Source organism: Durio zibethinus, chromosome 8 (assembly GCF_047325235.1).
Source record: "Durio zibethinus cultivar Kanyao isolate XHJ-2024 chromosome 8, ASM4732523v1, whole genome shotgun sequence".
Lineage (NCBI taxonomy): Eukaryota > Viridiplantae > Streptophyta > Magnoliopsida > Malvales > Malvaceae > Durio > Durio zibethinus.
In genome coordinates, this window is record NC_143169.1 from 2,617,075 (window position 1) to 2,626,730 (window position 9,656).

Consider the following 9,656-nt stretch of genomic DNA (forward strand, 5'->3'; position numbering starts at 1 on the left):
ATTGATGATTTATATAATAAATTTATAAATCGAATGACTTTTTGGGATTAGTTCAATATTAATTAATAAGTTTAAGCAAAATAAAAAAAATCTTTCAAATATTTAAAATAATTTAATTAAGCTTTTATACTACTATTTCATAAATAAGCCTTTCAATTTTTATTTTTTACTATCAAAGCTTTTATATCTTTATATTAATGACATGCTAATATATTTTGAGATATTTGAATAATGACATTGCAAAAAAAACTTACACATGTATAAAACTAAGTAATTTTCAAAAAACGATAATCTAACAAAAATTTTATTAATTCATACCTTAATTAAAAATAATTATAAAAATAATAATATATTAAATTAATAAAAAAATGACATGCTAACAAAAATGATTAATTATTTGATCATGATCGAAAATAATTAATAAAAGAATATGTATATATGTAAAATTAATTAAAAAAATCTACATTCATATAAAAAATATAAAAATGATTTTAATTTCCTTTTTACTAATTTTCATTTAAATATAAATATTTCTTTTTTATTAATTTTATATATAGATATTTCTTTTTTTATTACATAAGGATTAATTATTATATATTGAAAAATAATATTTATATTTTAAAAATTAAAAATTATTATTATTATTCTTTATTATATTTATTAAAATATAATTATTATTTCTAACTACTAAAATATAAAATATGATTTTAATAAAATGTTAAGTAATTTCGTTTCTAACAGTAATTAATTGTTTTATGAATTTTATATTTTAAAATTTGTAATTTATGATATATCTTAACTTTTATAATTTTATGATTGAATTATTAAACTATAACTTGAGTTAAAAGTTTGAATTTTGAATTTTTAAAATATTTATAATTTTTATAAAATTTTTTATTGAACTACAATTGACCTAGTGATTAAATCATTAATCTAGAGACCCAAAACTTTAAATGATTTAATATTCGATCCAATTCTGATAATTATGGTTTGAATGCCCTTTTTTTTTTTTTTTTCTGACCTTAATTCAAAGAGATCAGAATAGGAGGTCATGCTCAAGTTTATTGTTAATTTTTAATTGTATTATTGTCCACTAATCTCTAGTATTTACCCACACTAATCTCGAACAACCTTTTAAAGTTCAAGAAAAACTCTTCATCTTCTTCGGGAATTGATCAGTGACTTTTTTTTTTTTCCTCAATATATGTTCCCAACAATATGCTAGGTGGAAACTTTTTGAGAAATTAACATAAATAATATTTTTGATAACATAAAAGAATTATTATAACAAATAAGTAAAATTTGACACAAAAAAATAAGTATTAAATATAAAAAAAGTGAGAATAATGGTAAAATTAATATCATTTAACGTAAAATGGTTAGAATGTCATAACACCTTTAAGAAAAAGTTATGATAACCCTAAACGTAATAAAAAGTAACAACAACTGTAAAAAGATATTATTATAACATAAATAATTAAGTTGATAGTGTAAAAAATTATTATTACAAATAAAATATAATTTTAAACAAAAAAAAAAGAGTTAACATAAAAAATAGTGAGAATAATCGTAAAATTGGTATTATTTTATGTAAAATAGAAATATCGTTACACCTTAACAAAAAAATATTTTAATAATTTTAAACATAATTAAAATTAACAACAAATGCAAGAAAATATTATTGAAATGTAATAAATTTATAACGCAAAAAAAAAGTAATTTAAATATAAATAATTCTAAATCAAAAAATAAGTGTTAAAGTAAAAAGATGAAAATAATCATAAAATTGGTATACTTTGGTATAAAATATGTTTAAAGTGTCATAATACTTAAGAAAAAATTATGATAATTCTAAATACAATAAAATGTAAGAACAAGCATAATAGATTTCATTGTAGCATAAATAACTAAATCGATAACATAAAAAATTATTATTATAAATAAAAAATAATTCTAAACCTAAAAATAAGTATTAACATGAAAACGTGAGAATAATTATAAAATTGATATAATTTAATATAAAATATGTTAAAAATATCGTAACATTAAAAAATGAGAATAGTTGTAAAGTTAATATCATTTAATGTAAAATAAGTTAGAACTATCATAACACTCTAACGAAGAATTGTGATAATTCTAAATATAATGCAATATAAGAACAAGCATAAAAAATATTATATTAATGTAAATAATTAAGTTAACAATATAAAACATTTATTATTATAAATAAAAAATAATTCAATCAAAAAATAAGTGTTTAAGTAAAAATGTGAGAATAATCATAAAATTTATATCATTTGGCATAAAGTGTATTAAAAGTATCATAACATTTTAAGAAAAAAGTTGTGATAATTTTAAATGTAATAAAAGATAAGAACATGTGTAAAAATATATTATTATAGTGTAAATAATTAAATTGGTAACGTAAAAATTATTATTATAAATAAAAAGTATTCCAAATAGAAAAATAAGTGTTAGTGTAAAAAAGTAAAAAAAGTGAAAATAATCATAAAATTGATATAATTTGAAGTCGTAATACCTTAAAAATGAGTTATGATAATTATCAACAAAACAGAAAGTAAGAATAAGCATAACAAAAAATTAAAATAAATAATTAACTTGACAATATAGAAGAATTGATATTTTTAAATTAAAAGATACTAAATAAAAAAATTGGTAATATAAAAAAATAAAAAAATCATATCATTATATGTAAAATGAGTTTAAAATATCTTGTTCTAAAAAAAAAGTTTTAATAATTCTAAATGTAATGATAAAAAATGTATAAAAATATATTATTAAACATAATTAATTAAGTTGATTTCGTAAAATAAATTGATATTATAAAATTGAAAAATATATAATTTTTTATTTGTTAAATTAATAAATTAAATAAAATTATGTATACGTTTTTTAATGCTTATCTATTAACTTATTCTTCCATTTTTCTTCTTTTTTTTAATTATATTATTTTTACAATTTATCATTAGATATCATGATATCTCATGACTTTAAAATAAGATCGATAAATTACGATCTTATTGTAAACAAACTTGATAAGTAATAGTAATCATATTTATTCTGATTTCCCATCCAATCACAATGAAATAAATAATAATTTTAACTACAAAATCTCATATTTTATATTATTTAAAAGAGTTTAAGACATTTTAATTTCATTTTTATATGATAAAATCAATTATTAATATTTTTATATTATTGTCAATATTTCATATGCATATTTAAAAGTAGTTTAATAAAATATCTATGAATTTTTTAAAAAAATTTTAATCTACCTTTAAATCTCTATCTTATTACATATTTGACTAAAGAGAACATTAGCACTTAAACTCTTTTGAACCTATAATCTCTAAATATCAATTTTAATGGTATGCTAACTGATCCAAAAATAGTCGACAAGATATCCATGAATTTTTAAAACATGACCATTATGAAATTAAGCTTTTCTTTTCTCAAGCATATGAAACTCATAAACTAATTTAATTATAAAAAATAATAGATGTAGACACCTAATTCAGTTCAGGTCCAAATCAATTGGGCCTGGTCCAAATGGGGCAAATTGACCTAATTTTTTATTATTTTATTTTAATTAATTATTTTTTATTATTATTATAGGAGATAATGATTAAAAAAAAAAAGAATGTTCTACTGATTGGTGGCAGAGTCCTGGATGGACTTAATCAGTATGGGATATATGAAATCCCATCAAATTGTGTACTCATAATCAAACGAAAATTCTCTTGTTTTGTTTGCACTATAAATATAATCCTGGACAAAGAAAACAGAAACAAAAAAAAAAAAAAGAAGTGTTTAGATGAGCATAAGCAAATTTTAGAAATTTTAGGAATTTTTTAGAATTTTTGGTAATTTTTGTTTTTTGGGAATTTTTTTGGAAATTTCAGATTTCGACAAACTTTTCCAGCGAAACTTGAACTTTTCGACGTATTTTCCTAGTTTCTGGCAGCTTTTTCCAGTTTTCGATAGAATATTCAATCGGATTCTGGGTTCGCTAGAGAAAGAATGAGAGAAAAAGGGAAGAAGAGAGAAAAGGAAGAATGGGCGATCTGTTGAAAAGGTTGAGATTTTGCCTTATACCTTGCTAAAATGACATCATTTTGAAGTTTAATAAAGCCTTAAGATCCGCGCGTTTTACCAGTGGGCTAACCCGACCTAATCGCAACCAGCTTGGTCGACCCGTATTCCAGCCAATCCTTCAATCGAGTCGAGTCGAGCCGCATTCCCCGAGCTGTGCCTTCAAGCCACCTTTTATGCCTGAAGCCAAGCTGTTCTGCAGTTGTAAGCCGAGCCATTTTTTTATTTTTTTTAGTATTTTTTTATTTATTTTTATGTCTTTATTTTTTTAGTATTTTTGCATGATTAAATTTAAGAAAAATAAATAAAAAATAAAAATTTTTGAAAATAAATATTAATTATCTAATGATGGAATTTATAAAAATTTCAAATAGTAAATTCCTATAAAATTCTTAGGTGTAAAATTTTCTCTAAATTTGTCCCAAATGATGGAATAATTTAGATAAAGTTTCAATAACAATAATTAATATTTATTTTCAAACACAAAAAAAATAAAAAAATAAAAAATTTTGGTTGAAAATATTTGATAATTATCCAATGATGAGATTCTTAAAAATTTCAAATGGTAATTATTTTAAAAAATCTCTAGGTGAGAAATTTTTTAAATTTGTTCCAAATGGTGGAAGAATTTAAATGAAATTTTAATAAAAAATAATTGTCATATTATTTTCTTTCCAAAAACAAAAAACAATATTTCTAAATTGACCCAAATTGTGAAAAATTTAGATATCCAACAAAAAAATGAAAAAAAAAAAGAAAACAAAGAAAATTTCTAAATAAGCCCAAATAATGGAGAATTTAAAAATTCAAAAAAGAAAAATATTTTTAATTTGACCCAAATAGTGAAATAATTAGATATATTTTCAATAAAAAATAAAGAATAAAAATAATTAAATCTTTTTCTAACGACGGAGCCTCTTCAAGAAATCAAATGAGATTTTTGAATACTTTTGAGGTAAGAAAATATTTTTAAGAATGCAACCAGATTGATGAAAGAATCTTATGAATTATTTCTAATATTTAACATTAAATTTTAAAACCATTAGATCTAGATCTTAGGATAAATTTAAAATAATATGGTACCATTCTTTGGATGGGCATGTAAGGGTGCTATAACCTTCTCCACATGTAACCGAACTTTCAAATCCTATTATAGTTAGTAGACCTGAACCTATTCTTTTAAAGATTATTAGTCAAACTTAAGAGCTCCTTAAAATGATATGTTCTTTAGATGACCAATCACACCTAAATAAAAAAGATTGGTGGCGACTTCATTCATTTATTAAATTTAATTATAGATTTACGGACTTATATGTTATGACAATGGATGAAAATTTTATTTTGTTAATTAACAAATTAAATTAATAATTATCAACCTAACTTTAATCAAACATAAAAAATGTACAAACTTTTAATGCAAAATTAATTATTCCTTAAATAATACTGATAGATGAAAAAACACTTGCAAAAATAAATTTACTATTGATCATTTGCCATACCTCTCAATTTCAATCTAAATCATTCAAAAATTTCCTCAAATTCATATCCCTCCAAACCTTTCCCTCTCAAATTTTTTTTTTTTTTTGAATTGGATGAACAAATCGTTTCACGTTCATGCACTTATATTTTCTTTTTTGAAAAAGTAACCATAACCGAATCGAATCGGCAACCTTTTGATTTTTGAACTAGGGTAAGACATGCTACCATTACGCCAGAGGTTCATCCTCCGTTAACCAAAAATTTGAAAAAACAAATATTTTCTCATATAATCTCCTCTGTTTCTTTTCTGATCACTCCCTCCAGTCTTCCATGCCTCAATTCCCTTTTCTTCCCTATCAAACTTCCAAGAGGCCCTTTCAATTTCTCATTCCTCGTAGAACAACCCACAACTCAGCCCAGTGAACCCCCCCATGCAACACCCACACCCTCTGCTTAATTAATTTTTTACTAGAAGTCTCGTCTCATCTCTCTCAAGATATACGAAAGCAAGAACCCACACCACTGCTGCAATTGATAGGGTCAGGGAAGCTATAAAAGAGCACTATCTCCACAGCCCACACGAACTACAACTTAAAATTTCCAAAATATGAAACAAGGTAGTTTTAGGTAAATATTTTGTGAATTTTGTTAAATTAATTCCTTCTTTTACCTATAAATTGAAGCATGAAGTTGTTCATGTTAGATTTTTTTGGTATTGTATGGGTTTTTGTCTTTGTTTCGGTATGATTGTCCTTGTTTCGGTATGATTGTCCTTTTAATTTGATAAAAAAAAATACATATAACATAGGCAGCTGAACTCAATAACTGCTACAGTGGTCTGTTGATGCTGCTATTTGCGGCCCTGAAACTCCGTTATATGCGTGAATCGCCTCTCGCAGCTTATTTGCGGTGAATAACGGTTTTGGTGGGTGCCGTTACCGTGAAATAGCAGCGTCTATACCGCGACCCATCCTCTATTTGAATCTTGTTAGTTTGAGATCTGTAGAAGAAAGCTACCGTAATCATAACTCCAATGGTTAGATTCGACAATGAGATATCTTCCTCATCCTTCTCATCATCTTCTTCTATTTCTGGAAGGAAATATGACGTTTTCTTGAGTTTTAGAGGTGAGGATATACGGGAGAACTTCACAGATCATCTATGTTCTGCTTTAAAAAGTAAAGGAATCATCACTTTCAGAGATGATGAAAACCTTGAGGTAGGTGAAGCCATCGCACCAGAGCTCTTTAAAGCAATTCAAGAATCATGGTCCTCAATAATCTTTTTCTCGGAAAGATATTCTTCTTCCAGATGGTGTCTGGAAGAGCTTTCCGAAATTATTAAACAAAAAAACGAAAGGGGACACAAAGTTTTCCCAATTTTCTATGATGTGGATCCATCTGAGCCGCGAGAACAGAAAGGGAAAGTTGAAGAAGCTTTTGCTAAGCAAGAAGAAAAATTTAAAGAGGAAACAGTAAGGTGGCGAACCAGTTTAACTGAAGTGGCTAACATGACGGGATGGCACTTAAATAACAGGTATCCATCTTATTCTTTCACTTAAAGAATGATCAGCATTCAGCATTAGACTCCTTTCTTCTTTTATGTGAAGCTGCAGTTATTTTCATTAAGCTATCTCTCAGTAACTAAATTGCTTCGCTTTTTGTATTGTAGGCATGAATCAGAATTTATTGGAGATATCGTTAAAAAGATAGCAACAAAATTACGTCAACAATTTTCAAGTGCTTCTAATTCTGACATGATTGGAATTGAATCACGTTTGAAAACACTGCTTTGCAAAATAAACGTAAGGGATGATGGAGATGATTGTGTTTGTATTATAGGGATTTGTGGTTTGGAAGGAATTGGTAAAACAACACTTGCAAGATTTGTTTATACCCCAATTTCAAGTCATTTTGAACGTAAAAGCTCTCTAGCAGGTGTTCGGGAATTGGCGGAGAAAAATGGGACTTGTTTGTTTACAAAAACAGCTTCTTTGTCAGATTTTGTTGGAGGAAGATTTTAATTTTTTTGATGTTGATGAAGGAAATGACATGATAAGTCATAGGTTATCTCATAACAAGGTTCTTATTGTGATATGGATAACTTCCAACACTTAAAATGTTTGGTTGGAAAGCGTGCTTGGTTTGGTTTAGGAAGCAGAATCATTATAACAAGAAGATATGAGCATTTGCTTCAAGCCTATGGAGTGGATGATGTGTATAAGCCGACAACATTGAATGCCAACGAAGCACTTCACCTATTCAGTTTGAAAGCTTTGGAAAGTGATACACCCGAAAAAGATTTGGTCGAGCTTTCAAAACGTGTTGTAGAATATGCAAATGGCCTTCCATTAGCTCTTGAAGTTTTTGGTTCTTTTCTTGCTGGGAGAGATGCTTCTCAATGGACAAGTGCAATAGAAAGACTTCAAAATGATTCTAAGGAAGAAATTATAGACAGACTTCAAGTAAGCTTTGATGGATTAGAAGAAACGGAGATGAACATATTTTTAAATACTGCTTGCCCCTTCAAAGGGGAGGACAAAAATTTGGTAACAAAAATTCTGGTCGGTTGTTACTACTTTCAGAATGTTGGAGACAAATTGTAGATACATGAGTTGCTAAAAGAGATTGGAAGAAAAATTGTTCACAAAGAATCTCCTGTTGGACCTGGAAAACATCATCGATTATGCGCAAAACGCTGTTAAGTCACATATCGTACAATATATCTGTTATATATAGTTATTTTCTTTAAAATTTCTAGTCTCAAATCAAATTGGTAAATTATCCATCCAAGATAAATTAACTAGGTAAGTTACTCTTCTGATATTAATTGTAAATTCAATATATTAATTAGGATACGACCCCCAATAAATTTAAGTGTGATAACAAACAAATTAACCTTTGAATTATTTTAAGATGCACATTTAAGTCATTATACTATTTTTTTTGTGCAATCAACCCCCTAGTTTTCTCCTTTTTTTTTTTTTAACGAAAACCCATATATTGTTTTTTTTTTTTGACATTTTTGTTATTTTTAATTTTCTTTTATTGATTATTAGATTGATAAATTTTATTGGATGGTGGATTTAATACACAAACACACACACACACACACACACACACACACACACACACACACACACACACATCATTTGACAATAAGTTAATAATAACTATAAACAAATGATTTTTATAATTGCAATTAAATTTCATTTTCATTATAATTTTTTTTTATTTTTTAACATAATATGGTTACAATTTTGGAAATATAATGAATAAAAAAATTCTAAGCTAAGTTTTTCTAATTAATAAAAGTGAGTCAAAGGGAATTGGAATTGTTATCTATAGATGAGATAAATTCTTTTTACAATTAATTATAATTATACTTAAAAATTATAATCAATAAAAAAAAATTTAAAAATATAATCAATAAAAATATCATTTTTGTAGATAAAAAGTTTTTACATATTTTTTATTTTATTATTAGAATTTTTTGTAAGTGAGTTACTATTAATTGATGATTTTAATGATCTAATAAAATATACTGATAAATTTAATCATAATATAACATAAATATGGGAGTATAAATAATTTAATGTGATCCAAAGTTTTCAATACTATATCGGACAACATTTTAGTTTTCTTTAAAAAAATGATATATGTCGGTATTAGTTATTTCAGTCTATTATTTTGAATTATTTGATTTAGTATAAATATATTTATAAATATATACATATATATATGAACTTGTACATAATAATACTACTAATAATCTACAAAATAAATATGCAATATTTTTAAAAACCAAATAAATAAGTTTAAAATTATAAAAAATAATATCATAAAATTTTTAAACATTTAATCTAACCATATATTATTTAAATGAGTATTTTTCTTTTTTAATATAAATATTAAAATAAAAACAAAGAAATAAAAGAAATAACTTTGATTTTATGATTATTAAACTTTAGAGAGGGAGCACAATTACCTTTTTAAAATAAATTGAAATACTTATAAAGTTTGGTTTGAAAAAATAAAATATAAAAGAAAACAAGTTATAATTAA

At 24.6% G+C, this 9,656-nt stretch overlaps 1 pseudogene across 1 annotated transcript; it reads left to right on the forward strand.

Moving 5' to 3' along the window:
* Positions 1-6,589: 6,589 nt before the first annotated feature.
* Positions 6,590-8,301, forward strand: LOC111278820 (disease resistance protein RUN1-like; annotated as a pseudogene). The gene is made up of 2 exons (XR_016343981.1): positions 6,590-7,128; positions 7,264-8,301. The product of XR_016343981.1 is annotated as a disease resistance protein RUN1-like (transcript).
* Positions 8,302-9,656: the final 1,355 nt, after the last annotated feature.